The following is an 18,529-nucleotide window of genomic DNA, read 5'->3' as shown; positions in this document are numbered from 1 at the left end:
AGCTCTATCTATGTATGGTTGAACGAGAATTAAAATTGATTTGGTTTGGTTGAGTTGTAATTTGTCCAATGGGTTGGCGAACCACATTTTGCAGCAGGATGCCGCTTACAAACTCATGAATTAGGAGCAGGAATAGGCCACTTGGCCTCTCGAGACTTCTCTGCCCATTCAATAAACACTTCAATTATACATTCCTGTTGGGCTACTTCACGTTTTATCTATTTCAGCGCACAACATTGCCTGTGTCAGTTTAGCATTTCCTATTGAGTTTGCAAAAATTAATGTGTTTGAGAAAAATTGCAGTCTAAAATGTTCCAATATTTATGATGCTTCACTTAACTAAATTACTGGCAACAAACAGAATGGCTATAAAATGTCTCCTCAGTGTATCTTTTGTACTTTTCACATCCAGGAAGGTTTAATATAAAATTGGTTATTTTACATTTCAGTTGAAGGCATGCCACAATTTTTCTGTTTGTGCCCTTCCCTGCAATATATGGATTGGGCAGAATGTTCAACCAACTTTTCCCAGAATAGTAAAGGTAATGCAAATGTGTAGTGGATTTTACATCGGGATGTCCCAAGAGATTTCACTGCCAAAGAGATACCACTGAATTTGCAATGAAGTCAATTTGTGGCTAACATAACAGGAACAGACGAAAGCTAATTTTGACTGGTGGACTGTTCTGCCGAGCAAGACTGGCCGACTCAGGTCTGCTAATAGTCACAGTAATTTCAAAACGTCAGTATTCCATGCAAACCATTGCGTTCATAAGCCAATGCTGAAAAAAGTGAACCCTGTCTGAACAGAAGGCACCTTTTGGAGTCTTGAAGAAATTATTTCTTTTTGAATCTTTTACTAGAATGCATTTCAAAAGGGAAACTGTGAAATGCAGGGAAGAGAATGGCTTTCACTTAAATATAGGATGACACCTATCAGCTACCAGCATGTGCTCCTTCCCCTCCCAGCATCTTCTTATTTTGCCTTCTAGCCCCTTTCTTACAAGTCCTGCTGAAGGTTCTCAGCCTGAAACATCGATTGTTTCTTCTCCTTTATGAATGCTGCCTGACTTGCTGAGTTTCCCTATCATTTTGTGCATGTTACTCAAGATTTCCAGCATCTGCCGAATCTTGTATTTAAGCGTTGATACTAACCTTGGGCATTTTCTTCAATTTGCTGCATTTTGAAAATTAGCTTGAGGTTGGTGTAAAATGGAAGCTATTCCAAAATTTCAACAAATAGATCAACACCATGTGTCATTTCTAAACCAGAGCAGCAATTCATCGACATTGCCTCTGGGCAGGAGATTTTATGAGCTTTTTCACCATGGTCCACTGTGTATCAATTATGATTCCATACTTTTTATGATCTCTAAAGGCAACCAATTCAGATTTACAAAGAATATCTCACAAGATACAACGTGTTTAAAGAGATATTCTGACCCCTGATTTCCCCCCCCTTTATACTCTATATGGCAATTAGTTTCCATGCAATCATACACTCAGTGTCCACTTTATTAGATATAACCATACTTACATACTTGAATGCAAATTTCTAATTAGCCAATCATGTGGCAGAAACTCAATGCATAAGAGCATACAGACATGGTCAAGAGGTTCAGTTGTTCAGATCAGACATCTGAATGGGGAAGAAATGTGATCCAATTGGCTCTGACTATGGAAAGATGACGCCAGACAGGGTGTTTTGAGCATCTCGGAAGCTGGTGACCTTCTGGGGTTTCCACACACAGCACTTTTGAGAATAGTGCGAAAAACAGAAATCTTTCTGTGAGCAGTTGTTCTGTGGGTGAAAACGCCCTGTTAATGAGAGAGGTCAGAGGAGAATGGCCAGAATGGTTCAAGCTCACAGGAAAGTGGCATTAACTCAAATAGCCATGCATTACAACAACGGTGTGCAATAGAGCATCTCCGAATGCTCAACACATCGAACCTTGAAGTGGATGGGCTACAGCAGCAGAAGATTCAGGAGATACATTTAGTGGACACTTTATTATGTACAAGAGATAAAATCCATCTCTTCAATTTTACGCTAAAATCAATCTCTTCAATTTTACATTAAAATCTATCTCTTTAAACTGGCTTATTTTAAAGGCATTGAAGTTCAGTAAGAGTACTTCACTGTATCAGATGTTTAATTCATACAATAAAGGACCAAGGTCCTCAGCACTTACTTTTCAATGTGCTACGGTATATTCGTCCATATCCTGGTAGTTTAAAACGCTAGAGATCCATATTGAACACTCCAACTCCAACTTCTGGTAATTTCTTGCACCTCCCTCTTCTCTCATTTTTCAGTCCCCACTCTGACTACCCTCTTCTCCTCACCTGCCAATCATCCCCCCTCTGATGTCCCTCTTCCTTCTCTTTCTCCCATGGTGCGCGTGTCTTCTCCAATCAAATACCTTCTTCTTCAGCCTTTTTCCATCGATCACCACTATGCTTCTCACTTCATCCTCCCTCCCCCACCCACCTGCCTTTCCCCTTCTCCCGGCTTCACCTATCACCTTGCAGTTTTTACTCTTCACCCTCCCCCACCTCACCTTCTTATTCTGTCTTCTTCCTCCTCCGTTCCAGTCCTGATGAAGGGTCTCAGCCCACAATGTCAACTCTTTATTCCTCTCCAGTTTTGCTGCATGATTTACTGAGTTTGTCCAGAATTTTGTGTGCGTTACTCTGGGTTTCCAGCATCTTGGAAATCTCTGAGCATGTGTCCTGCTCAGTCACTGTGGTCACAGAAACTTTTTGTGACTTGGTGAGTTTAACTGATCTCAAAACATCACATAAGAAACCTTCCTAGGAAAGAGAGGGTCTATAAATAATAACTGGGCTTTAGATTACACACCCTAAATTTTTGCCCTGGACTGCCCAGGTGACTTTTGACAGCCCAAGTCTGGGAAAGATCTTTTCAAATGTGTTCAAATACGACCTGGCATTTCTGCAGTGTGAACTGAAATCTAGAAGCTGCAGGACAGTTGTCATGTGACGTGCACAGGCCGAATTGAGGCAGCGAGGCCTGGGTCCAAGAGGGGGCAACAAATCAATGTTTGGCTGCTGGAGGGGAGTTGGAGGCAGAACCGAGGTGAGGCAGAGTTGAGGTGGCAGCACTCAGGCCTGAGACAGAGGACCAAACTGATGTTTAGCCAATTTACGCACTGGGCTAACCTGGTAAGTTCGGTTATGGGCTAAATCAAGGGAATGAATGGGTCCCAGGATCAAGAGCATACCAAAGCCACAGGGCTCAGGTCTAAGAATGAAGAATGACCCACTGTTTGGCTGATTTAAGTGCTGGGGCAGATTGAAAAGGTCAGGACTTCAGGGCCGAAGGAGTGCGATGGGCCAGTTCAGCTTGCTGCTCATGGGGTTTATTTGTCTCTGCGCCGAACTGAGGTTCGAACTTGCATCTAATGGGCTTCTGGATCGGCTATGACTGGCTTTGTGGCTGTAGACTCACTTTCGTGAACTTCAGTTCTGAATGTTATTTGCTTACTTTTATTGTTTGCATGATTTGGTTTTCTTTCTGCACTTCGGGTGTCTGACAGTCTTTTTTTTAATGGATTCTATTTGGTTTCTTTGTTTTGTGTACCTGTAAAGAGAACATAAGACCATAAGACATAGGAGCAGAATTAGGCCCTTTGGCCTATCAAGTCTGCTTTGCCATTTCATTATGTCTGATCCTATGCCCTCTAAGTCTCAGTCTCCTTCCTTCTCCCCTTATCCCTCCATGCCCTGACGAAATAAGAATCTATCAACCTCTGCCTTAAATGTAAGACCGCTGAGACATAGGAGCAGAATTATGCCATTTGGCCCATCGGGCCTGCTCCAGCATTTCATCATGGCTTATCCATTTTTCCTCACAGACCCAATTTCCCAGCTTCTCCCCATGTCCCTTCATGCCGTGACCAACCAAGAAAATATAATCCTCTGCCTTAAAAGTACAAACAGACTTGACCTCCACAGCTGCCTGTGGTAATGAATTCCACAGATACACCACTCTCTGGCTAAAGAAATTTCTCCTCATCTCCATTCCAAAAGGACACGCCTCTATTCTAAGGTTGCGTCCTCTGATCTTACACTCTCCCACCATAGGAAACATTCTCTAGACATGCATTCTATCAAGGCCTTTCACCATTCAATGAGGTCACCCCTCATTCATTTGAATTCCGGTGAATATAGGCCCAATGGCATCAAATGCTCTTTACATGACAAGCTGTTGAAACCTCGAATCATTTTCATGAACCTCCTTTGAAACCTCTCCAGTTTCAGCATATTCTTTCTACAATAAGGGGCCCAAAACTGCTCACAATACTCCAAGTGGAGTCTCACCAGTGCTTTATAAATTCTCAACATTACATCCTTGCTTTTATATTCTAGTCTTCTTGAAATAACCACTAAGATCGCATTTGCCTTCCTCACCACAATCTTGACCTGCACATTATCCTTCAGGGAATCCTGCACAAGGACTCCCAAATCCCTTTGCACCTCAGTTTTTATGGATTTCTCTCAATTTAAAAAATAGTCAACTTTTCAATTTCTTCAACCAAAGTGCATGACCGTATACTTCCCGATACTATATTCCATCTTCCACTTCTTTGCCCATTATCCTAATCTATCTAAGTCCTTCTGTAGCATTTCTACTTCTTTAAAACTACCTGCCCCTCCACCTATCTTCATATAGTGGGTAAGCTTTGCAACAAAACCATCAATTCCATGATCCAAATCATTATCATAGTGATCAGGGGGTATGGAGAGAAGGGATGTACAGGGTTCTGAGTTGGATGATCAGCCATGATCATAATGGCGGAGCAGGCTCAAAGGGCCGAATGGCCTACTCCTGCACCTATTTTCTATGTTTCTACATTTCTATAAAATAAATTGGCCCCAAAAGAGACCTTGTGGAACACCACTGGCCAACGGCAGCCAACTATTAAAGGCTCCCTTTATTCCCAATCTGCACCCTGCCAATCAGCTACTGTTTTATCCGAGCTAGAATCTGTCCTGAAACACCATGCCTCGTAGCTTGTTAAACAGTTTCATGTGTGGCACTTTGTCAAAGATATTCTGAAAATCCAAATTCACAACATCAACTGATTCTGTTTTATCTATCACACTTGTTATTTCTTCGAAGAATTCCAACAGATTCATCAGGCAAGATTTTCCCTTGATGAAACCGTGCTGACAAAAGCCTATTTTACCATGTGCCTTCAAATACCCTGAAACCACATCCTTAACCATCGACTACATCTACCCAACCACTGAGGTTAGACTAGTTGGTCTTCTGCCTCTCTCCTTCTCGAAGAGTGGTGTGACATTTCCAATTTTCCATTCTTCAGGAACCATTCCAGAATCTAGTGATTCTTGAAAGATCATTAGTAATGTCTCTACAATCTCACCAGCCACCTCTTTCAGAACCTGGGGTGTAAACCATCTGGTCCAGGTGACTTATCCAGAACTTTCTCCCTATTAATAGTAACTTCACACACTTCATGACCCCTAACAACTGGAACACTCAACACACTGCTAGTGTCGTCCACAGTGAAGACTGAAGCAAAATACTTATTCAGTTCGTCCACTATCTCTTTCTTCCCCATGACTACAGTGGTCCTAGAAATTTGTGAACCCTGTAGAAATGTCTCTATTTCTGCATAACTATGACTTAAAATATGATCAGATCTTCAGACAAGTCCTAAAACTAGAAGAGAACGCAATTAAATAAATAACACCAAAATCATCATAATTGTTCATTTATTTATTTATTTAGAAAATGATCCAATATTACATGTATTTGTTGGGAAAAGTTTGTGAACTTCTGGGGTAATGCCTTCTACAAAAGCTATTTGGATTCAAGTGTTCCAATCAATGAGATGAGTTTGGGGCAATGGGTTGGAGAGGTGCCCTGCCCTATAAAAAAGACACAAAAGTCAGTTTACTGACAGAGCCTACGCTTCTCAAGACAAATCTGTTTATAGACAATAGACAAGTTATTGCTGTACAGGGGGATCGCACCAATTACTGGAAGCAAAGTTTCACATCCTTTTTCCAGCAAATACATGTAATATTGGATCATTTTTCTCAATAAATAAATGAACAAGTATCATGTTTTTTGTGTTTTACAGCATTTAATTGGGTTCTCGTTACCTAGTTTTAGGACTAGGTGAAGATCTGATTCCATTTTAGGACATAATTATGCAGAAATAGAGAAAATTTTACAGGGTTCACAGACTTTCCAGCCCCACTGTACCTCTCCGGCATTGTTTCAAGCAGTCTAATATCTAATCTCACCTCTCTTTTACACTTTATGTATCTGAAGAAACTTTTGGTATCCTCTTCAATATTATTGGCCAGCTTACTTTTCTATTCCATCCTTACTTACTTAATGACTTTTTAGTTGCCTTCTGTTGGTTTTTAAAAGCTTCCCAATCCTTTAACTTCCCTCTAATTTTGCTCTATCATATGCCCTCCCTTTCTCTTTTATGTTGGCTTTGACTTCTCTTGTTAGCTATGACTGTGTCAACTTTCCTTTAGAATACTTCTTCCTCTTTGGGATGTGTATATCTTGTGCATTTCGAATTGCTTCCAGAAATTTCAGCCATTGCTGCTGTGCCATCATCCCTGCCAGTGTTCTTTTCCAATCTATTCTGACCAATTCCTCTCTCAAGCCTCTGTAATTCCCTTTAATCCACTGTAATGCTGATGCATCTGACTTTAGCTTCTCCTTCTCAAATTTCAGGGTGAATTCAATCACATTATGATCACTTTCCCCTCAGGATTCTTTTGCCCGAAGCTTGTTAATCAATTCCAGTATATCGCATAACACCCAATCCAGACCAGTTGATCTCCTATTGGGCTCAACTATGAGCTGCTCTAAAAAGCTATCTTATAGGCATTCTAGAAAATCCCCCTCTTGGAGTTCAGCATCAACCTGATTTTCCCAGTGTACCTTTATGCTGAAATCCCCCCTGAGTATTGTAACATTACCCTTTTGGCATGCATTTTCTATCCCCATTGTAATGTTTAGAACATATCCTTACTACTTTTTGGGTATTTGTATATAACTCCGATCTGGGTCTACCTTTTGTACCCTGGCAGTTCCACAATGATTCAATACTTTCCAACCCTAGGTCACCTCTTTCTATGTATTTGATTTCATTTTTTACCAACACAGCAACATCACCCCCTCTGCCTCCCTGCCTGTCCTTTCAATGCAATGCATATCCTTGGACATTAAGCTCCCAGCTATAATCTTCTTTCAGCCATGACTCATTGATACCTACAACGTCATACATGCCAATCTGTAAATATGCTACAAGTTCATCTGCCTTATTTCTTATACTGCCTGCATTCAAATTTTACACCTTCAGTCCTGCATTCACAATTTTTGATTTTGTCCACCGTTTACGTTGTAATACATTCTGTTGACTGCAATTTTGCCCTATCATCAGCCTCTCCTTGCTAGGAGTCTCCCTACACGTTGCCTCTGTTTTTAAACCAACTACCTCATCTTCAGCACTGTCACTCTGGTTCCCATCCTCCTGCAAAATTAGTTTAAATCCATCTGAACAACTCTAGCCAACTTGCCCACAAGGATATTGGACCTGCTCAGTTACAGGTGTGACCTATCCCTTTTGTACAGGTCATACCTGCTACAGAAGAGATCTCAATGATCCATAAATATTTACCCCTGCCCCCTGCACTTGTTCCTCAACCATGCATTCACCTGATAAATCATTCTGTTCTTACTCTCACTGGCATGTGGCACAGGCAGCAATCCAGAGGTTACCACCCTGGAGGTCCTGTTTCTCAGGTCTCTACCTAGCTCCCTAAAATCTCTCTTCAGGATCTCCTCACCATGTCTACCTACGTCATTGGTGCAAATATGTACCAAAACTTGAGAATGCCATGGATCCAATCCAAGACAGCACTGATCCTGGCAACAGGGAGGCAACGTACCTTCCCGTGTCTCTATTACCCCACAGAACCTCACCTCTGTTCTTCTGACTAAGGAATCTCTGATCAACACTGCTGTCCTCTTCATCTCTCTGCTCCTCTGAGTCACAGCACCAGACTCAGAGCCAAAGACCTGGACACTTTGGCTCCTCCCTGGTCGGTTGGCCCCCTCAATAGTGTCTAAAGTTATATACTTATTCCTGAGGGGAATGACCACAGATGTACTCAGCACTGGCTGTGTATTTCCCATCTTTCCCCTGACAGTCACCCAGTTACTTGTCTCCTGCAACCTAGGGGTGACTGCCTCCCTGTAGCCTTTGTCTATTACATTCTCATTCTCCCATATGAGTTAAAAGTCATTGAGCTGCAGCTCAATTTCCTTAATACATTCTCTCAGGAGCTGTGACTCAGTGCACCTAGTAACAGATGAGCTTATCTGAAATACTGTAAGTCTCCCAGACTCCCCACACACCACACACTGCCCCTGCAGCCATTGTCACTAATCTCCTATGCCCTATCGGATAAGGAATGAAGAAATAAGGACAGAGAGAGAAAATTACAAGACAATTTACCTCTCCCAAACCTGATCTCACCTAAACTTGATGAACCAAAGCCATTATAAACACTGGCACACTCCAAAATAATGGTTACTCCACTTGAATTAGTTTTAATCGCCCTTTCTAATGAAACATACTTGCTGATTGGTCGCTCCTCAATTCAGTCAAAGTGCAACAAAGCTCTGCCTTTGAAACCACTATTGCCCTCCTGATTAAAAGTTACCTCTTTTTACGCAGCCCTGACATGGATATAACCAATTACTTGGCCTCCACATTAACAGATTCCACAGATTCACAACTCTCTGGGTAGAAAAGTTCCTCCTCATCTCCATTCAGAATGGACGTCCATCTATTCTGAGGCTGCGTCCTCTGGTCTAAGACTACCCCACCATAGGAAATACCCTATCCACAAAAACTCTATCGAGGCCTTTCAACATTCAATAGGTTTCAATGAGTCACTCCCATTCTTTTGAATTCCAGTGAGTACAGGCCCAGAGCCTTCAAATGCCTTTCAATCCTGAAATCATTTCCAAAGAAGCATTTCAATCCTGAAATTATTTTCATGAAATTCCTTTGAAACCTCTCCTTTCTTAGATAAGGGGCCCAAAACTGCACACAATACTCCAAGTGAGGCCACACCAGTGCCTTTATAAACCCTCAATACTACAAACTTCTTCTGTATTCTCGTCCTCTTGAATTGAATGCTAACATTGCATTTGCCTACCTCTCCACTGACTCAACCTGCAAATTAACCTTCAAGGAATCCTGCACAAGGTTTCACAAATCCCTTTGCATCTCAGATTTTTAAATTCTCCCTCCATTTAGAAAGTAGTCTACATCTCAAATCTCTAGGTTGTATACAGTATACATATTTTGATAATAAATATACTTCAAGCTTTGATAATGTGCTATTCTGTTCTATGTTCTAGGTTAAAGAGTGAAGTGACAATGGCAAGAGATTGCATTCTCTGCTGTATGTGCTAAGCATGCATATATACACATTGAATGCCATTTCTGAAATTAATTTGGTCAATAAAAATCAATATCAGAAGAAGAGCTAAAGACAGACACATCCTCACTGCTACACTAAGCTGATATAATGAGCTAAGTGTATGAGTAATATCATTCTGCAGCCTGAGATCAGCTTGAGAGGGCATTCATTGGCGATTCAGCATGGTTTAAAAGAGTTTGGGAGCTGTCAGCTTTTTTTTCTGCAGGTTGAAATCAGCACTGAGCTGATAGAAAGAAAGGAAGTGTAATCAGAGTGGCCATTGTCGGAGAGCACCAATGTTAGAGTGGTCTGGCTTTGACTCAAAAAGATTAGGCAAGAACAGGTTTGGTCAAACACAGGCAGAGGTTCTAAGTAAGTAAGTAATAAGTATATTGCTTCGGATACTGTTGAGGGAGACAACCTACCGGGGGAAGCTGCAGCATCCAGATTTCTGGCACTGAGTCTGGCCCTGTGGCTCACAAGGGAAGGGGAAGAAGTGGAGTACAGACATAATAGGGGATTCCACAATTTGAGGAGCAGAGAGCAGATTCTGTGAATGTGAAAGAGTCACCCAGATGGTATGTTGCCTCCAAGTGCCAGGATCAGGGGTATCTCAGATCAGGCTCATGGCATTCTAAATCAGGAGGGGGAGCAACTATAAGTTGTGGTACATATTGGTACCAACAGCATTGGTATAAAAAAGGAGGAGGCCCTGAAGAGGGAATATAGGGAATCAGGCAGAAAGCTGGAAAACAGGACCTCCAGGATAGTAATCTCCAGATTGCTGCCTGTGCCATCTCGAACCATTGAGGGTAAGGATAGGATGATTAGGCAGATACACGTGTGGTTGAAGAATTGGTGCAGGAGGCAGGGTTTCAGATTTCTGGATCAGTGAGATCTTTTCTGGTAAAAGTGACCTGTACGAAAAGGACAGGTTATATCTGAGTCAAGGGGGACCAATATCCTTGCAGGCAGGTTTGCTAGAGCTTCTGGGGAGGTTTTATAACAATTTGGCAGGGGGACAGGAACCGGAGTGATAGGGATGAGGGTGGAGTAATTGATGTACAATTAGATACAGTGCATAGTGAGGCCGTAAGGAAGAACAGGCAGATGACAGGGCAAAATTTCGGTCATGGGATGAGTTAAAATGCAACAGAGGAGCCAAAATCCAAAAGAGTGATGAATACATATATTTGAATGCACGCAGGATAAGCAATATGGAAGATGATTATGGTGTAATTACAGATTAGCAGTATAATGTTGTGGGTATCTCTGAGTACTGGCTGAAAGAAGATCATAGTTGGGTTTAATATCCAAAGATACACATTGTAAAAGGACAGGCAGGTGGGCAAAGGGGTTGGGTTGCTCCATTGGTAAAAAATGAAATCAAATCCTTGGAAAGGGGTGACATAGGAGAGAAGATGTAGAATCCTTGTTGAAGTCAAAGTAAATATATAATCAAAGTATATACACGTCACCAGATAAAACCATGAGATTAGATTTCTTTTGGGCATACTTGACAAATCCATAATAGAATAATAACCATAATAAAATCAGTAAAAAAAAACCTCACCATCTCGGGCATTCAACCAGTGTATAAAAGGCAGAAACTGTACAAATACAATGAGAAAGAACTATCAATAATAAATAAGGAATCAATATCAAGAACATGAGATGAATAGTCCTTGAAAGTGAGCCCATTAATTGTAGGAACATTTTAATTATGGGGCTAATGAAGATGAGTGAATTTAGCCCCTTTACTTCAAGAGCCTGATGGTTCTTAGGAGGCAGTCCTCATAATATGTTATAATTCACCCTGTAGTTTGAGAAGGAGCAGATAGAAATCTGTGTATCAGAATTACAATTTGGTAAAGGGAATTACAGAGGTATGAGAGAGGAGCTGGTCAAAGTAGGTTGGAAGGGGATGCTAGCAGCAATGACAGCAAAACAGCTGGTGTTCATGGAGAAGTTCAGAAGGTGCAGGAAAGATAACCGCAAAGTTGAAGAAGTATTCTAAAGGAAGGTTGAGGCAACCATGGCTGACAAGGGAAGTCAAAGACAACATAAAAGCAAAAGGGAGGGCATATAATAGAGCAAAGATTAGTGAGAAGGTAGAAGATTGGGAAGCTTTTAAAAAACAACACAAGGCAAATAAAAAACTATAAAGAGATAATATTAAATATGAAGGTAAGCTGGCCGTTAATATAAAAGATAATACAAAAAGTTTTCTCAGATGTATAAAGAGTACTAGAGAGACAAGAATAGATATCAGACCGCTGGAAATTGAATCTGGAGAGGTAGTATTGGGGGATAAAGAAATGGCAGATGAACCGTAATAATTATTTAGCGGCAGAAGTGACTGTCATTGCAATTACTAAGGAGAAGGTGTTCGGAAAATATAAAAGTCTGAAGGTTGGTAAGTTACCTGGCCAAGATAAATTACATTCCAGGGTTCTGAAAGAGGTAGCTGAAGAAATTGTGGAGGAATTAAAAATTATCTTCCAAGAATCATTGCATTCTGGAATGGTTCCTACGGATGGGAAAATTGCAAATGTCATTCCACTCTTTAAAAAGGGAGGGAGGCAGAATGAGAAAATTATAGGCCAGATAGCTTTATTTCAATAGTTGCAAAAACGTTGAAGTTCATTATTAAGGATGAGGTTTTGGGGTACTTTGTGACACATGATTAAATAGGCCATAGTCAGCATGATTTCTTAAGGGAAATTCTTGCCTGACAAATCTGTTGGAATTCATTGAGGAAATAACAGACATGATAGACAAAGGAGAGTCTGTGGATGTTGTTCATTCGGATTTTCAGAAGACCTTTGACAAGGTGCCACATATGAGGCTGCTTAACAAGATAAGAGCCCATGGTGTAAGAGAAAAGGTACTGGCATGGGCAGGATTTGCTGACTGACAGGAGGCAGAGTAAAATAAAGGGAGCCATTTCTGCTTGGCTGCAGATGACTACCGGAGGGCCACAGGGGTCAGTGTTGGGACTGCTTCTTATTACGTTGCATGTCAGTGATTTGGATGAAGGAATTGATGGCTTTGTAGCCAGGTTTGTGAATGATGTGAAGACAGGTATAGAAGCAAATAGCTTTGAGGAAGCAAAGAGTCTGCAGGAGTAATTAGACAGATTGGAAGAATGGGCAAAGAAGAAGCAAGTGGAATATGATGTAGGAAAGTCATGTATTTTGGCAGAAGGAATAAAGGTGTGGACTATTTTCTGAAGGGGAAGAAAATTTAAAAATCAGAGGTGCAAAGGGACTTGGAAGTCCTCATGCAGAATACTCTAAATGTTAGCTTGCAGGTTGAATCATTGATAAGGCAGGTAAATGCAATGTTAGCATTCATTCAAGAAAACCAGAATACAAAAGGAAGGAAGCTTAGGCCTTATAAGGACATTGGTCAAACTTCACTAGGAGTATTGTAAACTGTTCTGGTGTCTTTATCTAAAAATAGATGTGCTGGCATTGGATAGGGTCCAGAGGCAGTTCACAAGGATGATTCCCAGAAAGCAAGTGTTAACATAGGAGGAGCTTTCGATAGCTCGGGGTCTGTTGCTGGTGTTTAGAAGAATGAAGGGGAATCTCATTACAAAATTTCAAAAATTAAAAGGACTGGATAAAGTGGATGTGGAGAGGATGTTTCCTTTAGTGAGAGAGTCTAGGACCAGAGGGCACAGTATCGGTATGGAGGGATGTCCATTTAGTACAGAGACAAGGAAAAATTTCTTTAGCCAAAGGATGGTGAATCTGTGGAATTAATTGGTACAGACGGTTGTGCACACCAAGGCATTGGGTATATTTACGGTGAAGGTTGACGTTTTCTTGATTAATGAAAGTGTCAAATGTTACCAGGAGAAGGCAGGAGAATGGGGTTGAGAGGGATGATAAATCAGCCATGATGGAATGTTGGGGCAGACTCAATGGACTGAATGACCTAACTCTGCCCCTATATCTTATGGTCATATGATTTCAACCGCAATCTATTTGGAAAGATCAACTGATGATGGATGTCTTAGATTGGTTCTCTTGTACTTTGCAGTAAAAATATCATGGGATCATTTTTGTCCACTTGACATAACATGTGAGGCCATTTTTTATATGAAAGTTAGCACAAATCCACGAAACTAAGACTTCGACCAGGGGAGTTTTTGGTCTTAAGTCACTGGGGTGAGATTTGTGCTTAAAACCTTCTGATTCAAGGGTAAGTGCTCTACCAATCAATTCATGCTAACATTTCAGACATGAAAGGGATAATCTTTTGCTTCAGTCTCCCACATTTTATTCATGACATTTCACAATGCCTGTGGCAAAAAAATCTTCTGAAAACTCATTTATTAATAAACTCTGCATTTTGTGGTATTCTTTCCCACGTTCAGCCAGTGAATACATTTAACTTCTTTGGTAAAGACAAAGCCAGCTGTAAGTAGAAAAAAAGTTAATTGAGAATATAATTAAACTTAAGAGGCAAGTTTTTAATTTGTGATAATGATCCAATTAAATTTCTTAGTGTGTATAGACTGAGATTACCGAAGCATCGCTCAGTGGTCAGAGACCAGCACAGGGTTGCGATGAAGCTAGCTGCAAGTTACTAAAAACAAAATCCTAAGTGCAAATAACACAGAATAAAACCAGAAGATAGTTTATGCAAAGCAGTGCGGAAACAATAGAATTGCTGACACAAGAGATTCTGAAGATGCTGGAAATCCAGAGTAATGCACACAAAATGCTGGAGGAATTCACCAGGTCAGGCAGCACCGATGGAAATGAATAATCAATCAGCATTTTGGGACTCATTAGAATCACTAACACAGAGACCTGGGATTGTTCATTTGATGAGTACATTCAAAGCTGACATGGACAGATATTTTTGGATGCTCAATATCAAAGGGAGTGGGCAGTCCTGCAGAGGTAACATCAAATTTCAGTTATAACGCTGCCTGAATATTCACACAGCACATTTCTGCTCCTATTTCTTACACAAAGTAACTCCAAACTGATCTTCTACCAATTCCCCATTTTCCTTCTGCTGCCAAAATGATGATTTATTCTTCAATGACTTCCATCATAGCCAGTATCTAAAAGCAAAATACTACAAAAGCTTTAAGTCTGAAATAAAACAACCTATTTTGGAAGCATTCAGCAGGTTAGACAGGTGTTCCAGGAAATTAAATAAAATTATCGACTTCTCATCGGAATTTCTATTTTCAAGTTCAAGTTTTTTGTCACACAGCCATGCAGCTAACCGAAACATCGCCTGCCTGGGGTGAAGGTGCAAAGCACGGTACATATAGTCATCGAGTTATGATCCAACACATACAGTCCCAAAATAATATTAGCACAAGTCCCTGATTGTTATGACCTGAAAATGTTTTATTTCAAAGCTGACAAATCTGACAGTGATGTTATTTGTTCTTTGTAGGATCCTGCTGAGCACAAACTGGTGGATACCTTTGCCTTTACAGCTACACTAGAAAAATAAATTCTGATATCGTCTGTGAGAATGTCATTGGGTGGAACCATTCAGTCTCCCTCCACAGATTCTGCCTGGTTTGCTGAGCATTTTCTGTTTTATTTCCAGTCTTCAGCATCAGTGGTTTATTGCTTTTAAGCACTGAGTAGATTCAGTGGCCATGTTATTAGGTACAGGAGGTACCCAATAAAGTGGCCATAGAGTGCATTTCCATATGTTCATGGTCTACTACTGCAGTAGCCCATCCATGTCAAGATTCAGCGTGTTGTGTGTTCAGAGATGTTCTTCTGCACACCACTGTTGCAATGCACAGTTAATTGAGTTACTGTCACCTTCCTGTCAGTTTGAATCAGTCTGGCCATTCTCCTCTGAGCTTTCTCATTAACAAGAACTATGATTCACTGGATGTTTTTGATGCTTTCACACCATTCTCCGTAAACTCTGGAGACTTCTGTGTGTTAAAATCCCAAGAGATGAGTAGTTTCTGAGATATGTACTCAAATCACCCTGACTGTCACCAACAATCATTCCATGGTGAAAGTCAGTTAGATCACATTCTGATGTTTGGTCTGAACAATGAGTGAACAGCTTGACCATGTCTGCATGCCTTTATGCATTGAATTGCTGCCACATGATTGGCTGATCAGATAATTGCATTAGCAAGCAGGTTTACTGGTGTACCTAACAAAGTGGCCACTGAGTGTATTTTGGTCATCAATTACATTGGAACATCTTGAAACCATTAAAAACAGCAAGACATATTATCTTATCTCCCTCCTAGGTAGCCAAGATGAGGCCACACGCAGGTCAATGGAGCAATATCTTATCTCCCGCCTAGGTAGCCTCCTGCCTGCCGGCATGAACATCCAACTCATAGACCTCTGTTGATACCCCTGCCCCCCCCTTACCCCCATCTCTATCTATTATTTTAGTCTGGTTCTCTTTCTCTCTCTTTCTCCCCCCCCACTATAATCTCCGCCCAGCCCTATCTTTCTTTCTCTTTTATTTCCCATAATTCTCCACCTTCCCCCAGCCCATTTCCCTCCAGCCTATCACTTCCCAGCTCTCTACTACATCCCTCCCCCCACTTCTTATCCCCTCTCTACCATCCCATGTTATTTCATTCCTGATGAAGGGTTTCAGCCCGAAACATCGTCACTACCTCCACCCATAGATGCTGTCTGGCCTGCTGAGTTCTGCCAGCATTTTGTGTTTTTTATTTATTTCCAGCATCTGCAGATTCACTCGTGTGCAAGACGTACTTGTTGCTTTAGGCATATCTATCTTTTGTATTGCAATTTTATGTGCTGCCCTAGTACTAGGGCAGAAGTTCAGAAGGTAACTAACACAGTCTAAGCACTAATTAATTTCATCTTGGTCTTGCTAAATGCTTCAGTAACAGATCTGAAATGGCTTGGGGTTCAGTGTAACGAGAATTAATCAGTCACGACCTGAGTGAAATGCTCCTGACCTGCTGATAATACAAATGCTCCTGGCCCACGGAAGCATATTAACGACTTTGCTGGAGGACGTATTTGATTTGCCTTGTTATACACCGATAGGAAAACCTTTCTGAATCCAATATGCTAACTGAAAGGCTAAAAGATTTCAAATATACAAGTTGGTACATTTCAGGCTCAGTGCAATTAAGGGAAAGAGCAAGGAAAATGGAATCATTTGGGGCATTTTGCTACTTTTCCAACCCAGTGAACCAAGCCACTGCCCACTGTGCCATTGATTATACACTAAGTGGTCACTTTATTAGGTACTCCTGTACACCAGCTCATTAATGCAAATATCTGATCAGCTGATCATGAAGCAACTCATTACATATAAGCATGCAGACATGGTCAAGAGGTTCTGCTATTGTTCAGACAAAACATTAGAATGGAAAAGAAATGTGATCTAAGTGACTTTGACCTCAGAATGATTGACCTCAGTGGCCATTTTATTTGGTTTCAGGACATACCTAATAAAGTGGCCAGAGGGTATACTCTGTGCTCCAATTATCCCAACCCTCTCTTTTTCCAGAAATGAGGAAGGACTCATTATGTGTTTGGAGTGAGTGCTGGAAATGTGTGCTGCTGGATTCGGGCAATGCGACCATAGCACCCACATCTACCACAATGAAGTGCTTTGTGAGTTTGGTCAAGGATAGAATTAACTCCTGTCTGAGGTAGGACTGGACCTGCCTCAATATGCCTATGGCTGCAACAGGTCTACAGAGGATGCAATCTCACTGGCTCTCCACTCTACTTTGGAGCATCTAGGTTACAACAGAACATTCATTAGGCTGTTACATATTGGCATTCAATACCATAATCTGCTTAGTGTTAATCAATAAGTTTCATGGAGGGGCAGATTTGGGCGCAGAAGAAAGTAACAGATTTAAAGATTAGTCCTCTTTGTCATATGTACAGTATATTGAACATTCAGCTCCACGAACAATGAAAGGGATATCACCTCAGAGAGCCATGTGAGTGGCAACGGTGCTGTATTGGTGATCTTCTTTAAAACTTTACAGTACTCAGAGGTTAGTAGTTACTGCCTGCTATGCCGCCAGCATTTAGGGCAGCGCATTACTGAATGTAATGGCCATTAATGTAAAAGGGTGTTGCACTGTTTCTTGCTTTATTTATATTTGTTATTATGAGTAAAGTTTATTTTTAAATTAAAAACTTATTTTTTTCATACCAGCTCTCCATAGAACTTACTTACTTGCTGTCCATCACACCTGCCAGCACTTAGACTGAAAATGAAGCTCATCCGTCTCTGTCTGCCCTTGGCCACCTTCTCTATTATGCCCCACATGTGGGGTCTGCATTTCTGCCTCTGTGGTATAGCACCAAGTTGTCTTTGGTCCTCTGCATTTCCTCCGCCCTTCCACAAACCAATATTGTTCTGGATCTTAGGATTTCCTTCATCATGCCAATAGCTTCCTCTCGGTTTTCATTACTGTTAGTCATGCAAGTCCCGGATGGGAATACCATCGCATATATATGTAGAAGGATTTTTCATTACTGTTTCCATAACAGTTTTGCTTGACCAGTCAGGGTTTTATGCTCTGAGATGATCCCCCGAACCTGAAGGATGAGTGGACCTGATCTACCCTTAAACCTGATTGGCATGGGTGTCCTAATCAAGAGCTAAAGCAAAAAGCCCTGACTCCACATTCAACATAGTACTCCAGGTCATTGAGGCACTCCAAACTACAAAAAAGTTGTGGTCCTTGTTAGAGAGCTCTGCATGGAAGGAGAAGCAATTATTTTTCCATTAGGGATCAAACTCAGAAGGTTTCTGCAGAGGTAATAGTGTTAGAAAAAGATGAGAAACCCTGAAGCAGCTGTCTGTGATAACACAATGCCCTTTGCACAAAATACATACAATTCAAAAGGTCATTCAGACTAGTTGGTGTATTCCAGTGCTTACAGAAACATTTTCCCTTCCCTTGTCGCCCAGCAACATCAGAATATTCTTTTATTTTTTCTCTGTGGTTTATTTATCCAGTGTTCACTTAAATCTATACGTAATGTTC

General features: G+C 41.1%; 1 protein-coding gene across 1 annotated transcript in view; it reads right to left on the bottom strand.

The window, feature by feature from the left end:
- The window catches only part of oca2 (oculocutaneous albinism II), a 507,586-nt gene that overhangs the window by 59,666 nt on the left and 429,391 nt on the right, over positions 1-18,529 (bottom strand). The gene's annotated exons all lie outside the window — the stretch shown is intronic.

Source organism: Hypanus sabinus, chromosome 3, assembly GCF_030144855.1.
Source record: "Hypanus sabinus isolate sHypSab1 chromosome 3, sHypSab1.hap1, whole genome shotgun sequence".
In the NCBI taxonomy this organism is placed as follows: domain Eukaryota; kingdom Metazoa; phylum Chordata; class Chondrichthyes; order Myliobatiformes; family Dasyatidae; genus Hypanus; species Hypanus sabinus.
The sequence above is the reverse complement of the archived record's forward strand: the minus strand, read 5'-3'. Positions and strand labels throughout refer to the sequence as shown.